We start from the raw sequence: 8,203 nt of genomic DNA on the forward strand, positions 1-8,203 counted from the left end.
ACTACATCTTTGATCATTAAAGGTAGATTTTTTATCTCCTAAAAGAAAGGAAAGAAGGACACCCAGATAATCAAATTTTTTCATAGAAATTGTACAGGCATAAAGGGAGTCTGCATGTGATTAAAGAACAGGAATTTCCAAGAGAATAGTGAGTCCCTGAATAGAGGGTTATTTTTATAGTCAGAGGGTATCTCATTCTAGTTGTAATGTAAAATATTCACTATATTGGAGTGATTTTCTTGCAAAATTCCTAATTTAGGGTTAATGTATCTATCTCTCCCGAACATTCATTCAATAAGATATATGGTAATAGAAGCTAGATTAAAAAGACTGAGGACTATAAATTTATCCCAGTATTATTATTTACAATAAAGTCAAGTATCTAATCCCTTAATTTCCCTTCGAAAAGATTTCCTAACACTGACGTCAGATTTGTTATCTGGAGATACTGATGAGACAACTGTGTCCTCTGTTATTTTCATGGAGCTCTGTTTGGTTCTTTGCTCACACTGAGTTATGATGTCTCTTGCCACATGCATAAGACTCCCTTCACCCTACAGTACTTTGCAATATTCTAAGGCCCCAAAAACACAAAACATCATCCTTTTTGTTTAAGGGTTTCTTTGCATTCTACTGGGGTAAACTTATAGTCCTCAGTGCTCTGATTGATCACAAAATACACCAGGTGCATGTACAGCAGTGATCCCCAACCAGTAGCTCGTGAGCAACATGTTGCTCTCCAACTCCTTGGATGTTGCTCTCAGTGGCCTCAAAAGAGGTGCTTATTTTTGAATTCCTGGCTTGGAGGCAAGTTTTCGCTGCATAAAAACCAGGTGCACTGCCAAACAGAGCCTCAATGTAGTTTGAGAATCCACATAGGGGCTACTAAATGGACAATCACAGCCCTTATTTGGCACCCAAGGAACATTTTGCATGCTAGTGTTGCTCCCCAACTTCTTTTACTTCTAAATGTTGCTCACGGGTTCAAAAGGTTGGGGATCCCTGATGTACAGGATGGCTGCAGTTGGCATCATTAGTCTGTTAGTTCAATGTTCATGTATGTGCTTTATTTCTGATGTAGCTGTTCTTGATTGCACAACAGAGATGGTTTTTCTGATCTGGATAGGTGTAATGCATGTTCTCTGCTCTTATTATAGCTTTTATTAGGAATTTCAGAAACATCGGCACCAGGACCACCATCAGAAATCGCAGGGCCCCATACGACTAAATTTCCTGGGCCCCCTGAGCTGCGCCCACCGCAAGCCCCACCTACAGGTCTGCCCTCCGCACCCCACAGGTCCGCCCCCCATAAAAAAAACATTTGTGGCCAGGGCCCCCCCATTAAAAAATATTGGTGGCTAGGGCCCCACATGAGAAAAAAAAATTGGTGGCCTAAATTGGTGGCCAGGGCCCCTTAAACGTCCTTGCCTTCTCGAAGTCAGCAGCTCTCAAAAAGATGGGGGGCCCGGCTAATCAAGTAAGTGTGGCGTGGCCGGGCCCCCTTACCCTCGGGCCCCCTACAACTCTCCCCCCTGTCCCCCCTCGATGGCGGCCCTGATCGGCACATTGGTACGCTCCTGCTAGTGACTAAATTCAAGAGATATATCCTCAGGAATATAGGGCATATCAGCCTTCATAACTGTCAGATACAACTGCCATAGATTGCAAACTGTACACTTGTATCTCAAACTCATCATATAAATGACACAGAGCTGGCATATCAGAGGATTTATTTACTACAGTCAGGTTTAAGAGCTTATTCTTGTGAGTATTTATTATTAAGTCGTTGCGACCAAATCTATTTTGCAGTATTTCTATTACAACAGTGTTGGATAGAGGCAGCCCAGCAATGGCAGATGCACCACACAAGTTTGTTTTCAGATAGTTACATTTGTCTATTTCGGACAAGCTGACATTTTTTTGAATTACAGTTGCAAACTGATTCTAGAAATCTTGCCAGTGACTGATCGGAAGTTGAAGGGGCATATTTATCAAGGGTCAAATTTCGAAGTAATTGGAGTTTTTTTGAACCTCCATAACTTCGAAAATCGAAAAAAAGACCAATTGAAACATGGAAAAAATGTAAGGTTTTTTTTTGCCGGTGAATAGACTCTGTTCGAATTGAAGTAAGATCGTATTCGTTCGAATTTGATTCAAAGTATTTTCACAAAACCCCCCTGATTTTTCAAAGTCCACCAATTGACTTCATATAGGTTCTACAAGGTCCCCCCATAGGCTAAAATAGCAATTCGACAGGTTTTAGATGTGAATGGTCGAAGTGAAGTTTTAAAGAGACAGTACATGATAAATTTCGATATTCTAATTTTCTATTTTTTTTTCAAATTCGAATCGAATTTGGACTATTCCCTAGTCAAAGTACACAAAAATAGCTTGAAATTCAAATTTTTTTACTTTGAAATTTCACTTCAACCCTTGATAAATATGCCCCTTAGTGTATGATTGTGACAATAACAATGCAATACTGAAGGACTAAGACCTTACCATAATTCTGTAAAGAGGCAAATTTATATTCCGCACCTTAAATGTCAGACAGTACTTTGTTTTATTTGCCACTGAATGACACAGTTACACAGTTACATAAAAAAACCCAGACCTACAATATCTCAATTACTGATATCCCCAATACACTACAATTGTAGTGCCTGATTTTGGAGCCTTTTGTACAGGGTCTCCAACAGAGCTTAACAGTGTGACTGCCTCTGAGAGCACGCCGGTGAGTGAGCCACCCAAGGGAGGATACTGGCAAGGATACAAGTGTGGGGCCCAATTTGAGGACAGGTCTTGTGCATTTACCTCTACGTGGGAGTGGCTGCTAAGTTCCAAAGGGAGAGGTACTTTTGGAAGGTAGTGCTCTGGGGAAGGGACATTTCTACTGAACTGAGCTGTGTGGTTATTAACCCCTTCCAGAGGATTGGGACTTTGATAATAAAAAGGACTGTGTTGGAGAAACAGTCAGGTACCTTATAGTGAGTTAGGTAGGTCCCACATGTCCCCAGGGCAGGAGTGCATTGTGTATTAGATTGCCCAAGTCCTTTCACTACTGTTTATATAAAGTTTATATCTGTTTAATTTACAAACTGTGTGTTTTATTTTTCCTAGTGGAAGGTCCCTGAGGTGTGTTCCCTAGGTGGAGGCACTCCGCTGTAAATCCCAGTTCCCAGTACTTTTCATAGAGCAAAAGGGACTCCGGCCCCTGGATTGCCGAGGGTTAATTGCGATTTAAAGAGACAGTAACCAAATTAGGGTTACAGATGTTTTGCCTTATTGAGTGGATTTAAATTAGCTTTATAACCACAAGATGGCAGTAAACTACAAATTACATTGGATTTCCAGCATTGGCAGCATACACTGTAATCTTATATTTACTTATTCTGCATTGCTTAGCAAAGAAAGGTATTTCTCAGAGAATTGTATAATTCAGAACAAATAAATCACCCGTACATGCACAGACATCAATCACCTTAATATCAGCTGATCTGATTTCAAGCTGATCTCAAGGTGTGGGGGATTTAGATTCATTTCCATAACACCCAACAAATAAATAGATTTGTCTAGAATAATTATATGATACACTTTCTTGCCAGAAACATACTGGAACCACTTTATTAGAGGAAATATATTTCCCTGATTAGATATATGTACAGTAAAGCCATAAGAAATGCAAAGTAATATGACATCATAAAATTGAAGATAAAAGAATAAGTAATGCTGGGTTTTCATTTGGAGGGGTTGAACTTGATGGACTTTGTCTTTTTTCAACCCAATTTAACTATGTAACTATGTAACTACTTAACCATAACACACTGTGGGGGAAACGCGAAAAGAAAACAATTTGCAAAATAAGAATAAAGATTTGCATTCCCGATGAAATATTCAACCTAAAAAATTTAAACTGCGCATTGCGAATTTTAATTGCGAACCTTTAACACCTTCTTGATGGTGTCATAATCTTTTGGAAACACAACTTTTTCAATAAGAAGTTTTTCTCCACTGTGGGAAGTGGTCACTAAATAGTTTACGAGTTCACAATAGCTTTATTAGATTTGCACAAAGGAAAATTTGTTCTCGAAAAGGCATATATATTCTCATTGCAAATCATTTTTATGTTACCGACTTCTATTACATTCAACAATGTATGTGTGAACAAATGTCATAGAAATTGTGCCTTGTTCTCCATAAGAAAGTATTGTCTCAGGCCAGAGATTTTATTTTAACTGACCAATAATTCTTGCACTCACCTTTCGTACAACATCAGGGATAGGTATCTTTTGTTCTCCAGCCTAAATTGCAGAATATCTTAGCCATCAGAGTTTTCGAGGGTTGCCTGGAATTATAGAACTGTAAAAGCTGGTGGGACAAAAACTGATGTACAGCACATAATTTGTTGAAAAAGGCAAGGCACAATGTTAAAAAATTAATAACGTACAAACAGACAATAATACAAAGCTAAACTGTGTGTCCTGCAAGAAAATGCTGGGAAACATTTCAGATTCAGACTAAAAACACAGTCAGTTGTGCACCACATTGCCTAAATTGTCTCACACTATCCCATTATGTCCTGTACAGAAACATTTCTTATACACATTTGTTCCATGGAACAAGCAAATAAACTGGGTATCCAATCAGGGAACTGCACTTACACTGGGAATAAGGTACAGTTTTCAAACTCTATATTCCTCTGAAATTAAAATATGGAGACTGCCAATAAAAATGTTCCTGTAGGATGATCTATACATTTCTGAGAAATGCAGTTCAGCAAGCTGGGGACTCCTCTTTAAGGTCATTACTCTGAACTGATACCAGTACAAAAGACTTCAAACCTGGAACTAGTGTATTCATGTCACATGACCACATGTACCATAATAATTGTAGCCTTTCCAAAGCTGTTTATTAAGGCAGCAGGAACCAATGTGAAGTACAGTTCATGGATGATGTTCTAGAATCCTGTTCTTATGACTGGACCAGATAAATGCAAGCCAAAGGTAATCGAAACCTTTTTTTCATGGAATATTGTCTGGCACTACAGAAATGAGTTTTTAAATTGTATTCAGTTTTAATTTTTTTTAGATCATGTTTCATGTAAAACATCTTCATTCCATAACTTGGGCCAGGGATGGGCAAATGCTCTTGCAGCTGCTGTAACTCCAGGCATCCTCCAGCCATGCAGACATGATGGCCCTTTTCAATGACAACTATTGTTCCAAAGTTGTGTGTGGATACCTTGCAACAAGATACTTTAATGGCACAATGGGGAGTTTTTTCCTGTAGAAAATGTCTGTAGTTTCATCAGAAGACAGCAGTGTATAAAGCCTTCTGGGTATCACGTAGTTTGTGACAATAACATTTTATTCATCACTAACAGATGCCTTAGGGCTTATTTACATCCACAAATGCAGTGAGCAAAGTGCAATTTTTAGCATAATTGTTGTGTTTATTTTCCCACAATGCAGCGTTTTTTTCCTAGAATTCCAGCATCTTTACTGTTGCAAGGGGGTGATGCAAAGCAGTGCTCAATTTGGAATGGAAGGCAGGAAGGACTGAGTAGCAACAATATGAAAGTGAATATCTTAAAGTAATGAAAGTGTTTTTATGCACAACTGAATGCAGGAAAATTGCATGGACCACAATAGGGACATATTGCTTCCTATTGTTTTGGCAGGTATAGTGCCATTAAACAACATTATTAGATATTGACATATTCTGCAGTGAGTATATAAAACTATTTTCTTTCCTTGTTACTGCTTGTCAGGTATTTTTAGAAGCAAATATCATTTCCTGAGGTTTGGTTTAGGGAAAAGCCAGTGCTGTTTCTAGCTGGACCTCTCCAGTCACTAAACATAAGAGTTTTCCACTATTTTTTCATGATAGAGGAGAGTTCTAGAAGCATGCTCTGCAAAAAATCTGATAAAATCTTGTGTTATGTAAATTACATTTTTCATATACATGATTAAATTACTTGTATTAGGTTAATATACTCAAGCCATAGTGCTATCTGATGATCAGTTCTCATGCGTTCTGCAGACTGGCTGCTATACAATTACATGGCTAGAGCAATAACTATGACTAATGAGCATTGATTAGTTCAGCCCTCTGACAACATGTGCAATTTTTTCTGCGTTGAGCTGTTACACGTGCTGCCATCAATCACTCAGTTAACTCCTCTGCTTCCGTGTGCTTAAAAGAAAGCCACCAAACAGGAACACAGGCTGCAACAGCCTTTAAAGGGGTGGTTCACTTTGAAATTAATTGATACTATGGAGCAAATTTACTAAATTGCGAAGTGGCTAACGCTGGCAAAAAGTTGTACTCTGGCGAGGGGGGAGAAACTACGCAAATTTACTAAGATTGTTTTTTTTCTGAACGTTACCTCCTTCGCCAGAGTTTACTTCACCAGGTCAGAGTAGGCGAAGCTCAATGTTGAAAAATTTTCTAAGTCCCAAAATAGTTGAAAATTTTGGCGTTTTTTGGGTGATAGGCTGAAAAAGAACAAAATTTGCCCACCTTCCCCCCTACATTTGTTAACATATGGCACCTTAAATATACTGTGGGCACGTGTGTAGGGCATTAGAACACCTATATAAACTTTTATTAACTTTCCCTGGGCTTGTGTAGTGTTCTGTATGCACTGCTGCATACACGTCCATTCAAATTTAAATTTGGTGCCGTATGCATTAGCCTTCGATAGCGCAACTTCGCTTACCCTGACAAATTAACGCTAGCGCAACTTTGGTACCTTTCGCCTCCTGAGCGCAACTTCGGATTTTAGTGAATTAGTGGCGGCCTGGCGAAAATTCGCCTAGCGAAGTGCGGCGAAGGCTGCGCCAGCAAATTTCTGCACTTTAGTGAATTTGCCCATATGACATAGATAGTGATAATCTGAGACAATTTGCAGTTTTTTTGTTTTTTTTCAGTTATTTAGTTTTTTGTCAGAAGCTCTGCAGTTAGGAATGTCTGCAGCTATCTGGTTGGTAGGGTATTGTTTACCTTAGCAACTGGGCAGTAGTATGAATGAGAGACTGCAATATGAATACAAGAGGGCCTGAAGGAGAAGGAATAAACGTAACAATGATAATAACATTTGTAAGCTCATAGAGCAATAGGTTTTTTTGGCTGCAAGGGGCAGTGACCTTCATTTGAAAGCTAGAAATATATAGAAGAGAATTGCAAATACAGTAGAACCTCTATTTTACATTTTTCAGGAGACCAGAAAAATGGTGTAAAATCTAGGAAAATGTAAAATCAAGGAAATGTATTATTCATAATTAATAGGTAAAATGAAGGAAAAATCATGGGATGTAAAATTGAGGTTCCACTGTTATTTTAAAAAAATGTTTTAAAAAAAAAAGACCAATTGCAAGGTTACTAGGAATAGGGCATGCTATAACATACTAAAAGTTAACTTAAAGGTGGATCACTCTTTTATCCTAAAGTCACTGAACACCTTGGCAACTCAAGGCCACTCAGCAGACACAGGGTTACTGAGCACAAGGGGACGTACTAAGGAAAAAAAGAAAAGAAACCATTAGCCTGGACCTTTACTGCAATTGGGCTATTGTAATTACTGCAAGGCGTCTAATAGTTCTAATAGTTTGAGGGTAACTTCTAAGCAACTGAAGGCCTGTCTCACGAGTCCACCATCAGGAGAACACTGAATAGCAATTTAGTGTAAGGCAGGGTAGCATGAAGAAAGCCACAGCTCTCCCACAAAAATATTGCTGACCGTCTACAGTTTGCTAAACGTGTGGACAAACCAGAAGGATACTGGAAGAATGTTTTGTGGATGGATGAAGCCAAAATAGAACTTTTTGGCTTAATTAAGTAGTGTAACATTTGGAGAAAGAAAAACACTGCTGGAGCATAAGAACCGTATCCCATCTGTGAAACATGTTGGTGGGAGTGTTCTGGTTTGTATGTTTTGCTGTATCTGGGCCTGGACGTCTTGCCATCAATGATGGAACAATGAATTCTGAACTAAACCTAGAGAACTCAATCTCAACAGTGGGTTATGCAGCAAGACAACGATAGTAAACACACAAGTCGTTCTACCAGAGAATGGTTAAAGAATACTAAAGTGAATGTTCTGGAATGGAGTCAAAGTCCTGACCTTAAATCAATTAAATGTTGTAGAAAGCGAACAGTTCATGTGAGGAAACCCACCAACATCCAAGAGCTGAAGCTGTTC

This window comes from Xenopus laevis, chromosome 5S (genome assembly GCF_017654675.1).
Source record: "Xenopus laevis strain J_2021 chromosome 5S, Xenopus_laevis_v10.1, whole genome shotgun sequence".
In the NCBI taxonomy this organism is placed as follows: Eukaryota; Metazoa; Chordata; class Amphibia; order Anura; family Pipidae; genus Xenopus; species Xenopus laevis.